Source organism: Penaeus monodon, chromosome 28 (genome assembly GCF_015228065.2).
Source record: "Penaeus monodon isolate SGIC_2016 chromosome 28, NSTDA_Pmon_1, whole genome shotgun sequence".
Taxonomy (NCBI): Eukaryota; Metazoa; Arthropoda; class Malacostraca; order Decapoda; family Penaeidae; genus Penaeus; species Penaeus monodon.
Window position 1 is genome coordinate 34,829,477 of NC_051413.1, and position 777 is coordinate 34,830,253.

A 777-nucleotide genomic window follows, 5' to 3' on the forward strand; every position below is an offset into this window, starting at 1 on the left:
CATAAAAAAAGAGGAGGATGATAAACCAAAGTTATCTAAAAAAAAATGAAACTGCTTAAGCGTATGAGCATTGCAGAACTAAAGCAGACAGTGAGTCGTCCAGATGTGGTTGAAATGCATGATGTCACAGCAAAGGACCGAAATTGCTGGTGCATCTAAAAGCCACAAGAAATACTGTACCTGTCCCACGACACTGGGTCTTCAAGCGCAAGTACCTCCAAGGTAAGCGTGGTATTGAAAAGCCTCCTTTTGAGCTACCAGACTTCATCAAACGTACAGGAATTATGGAGATGAGAGCAGCCTTGCAGGAGAGGAGGATCAAAAGACACTCAAGGCAAAGATGCGAGACAAGGTGAGGCCCAAGATGGGTAAGATTGACATTGATTATCAGAAGCTCCATGATGCTTTCTTCAAGTGGCAGACCAAACCCAAGATGACATACATGGAGACCTTTACTGAAGGCAAAGATTTGAAACAAAGATGAAAGATAAGAAACCTGGAGAAATGAGTGATGATCTGAGGATAGCCCTGGTATGCCTGTGGGTGCTAATGCAACAAAGTCCCACCTCCATGGCTCATTGCCATGCAGCGTTATGGTCCACCTCCATCATATCCAAACTTAAAAATCCTGGCCTCAATTCACCTATACCTGAAGGCTGTAGTTTTGGTTTACCATGCAGGTGGTTGGGGTAAACCTCCTGTAGATAATATGGGTAACACTATATATGGTGATGTCTTCGGTACCCAGAGCAAAGATTTTGACTCCCCGTTAACTGA

At 43.8% G+C, this 777-nt stretch overlaps 1 pseudogene; it reads left to right on the plus strand.

The window, feature by feature from the left end:
• The first annotated feature begins 47 nt into the window (after window positions 1–47).
• LOC119591547 overlaps window positions 48–777 on the plus strand; it is a 1,466-nt pseudogene continuing 736 nt past the window's right edge.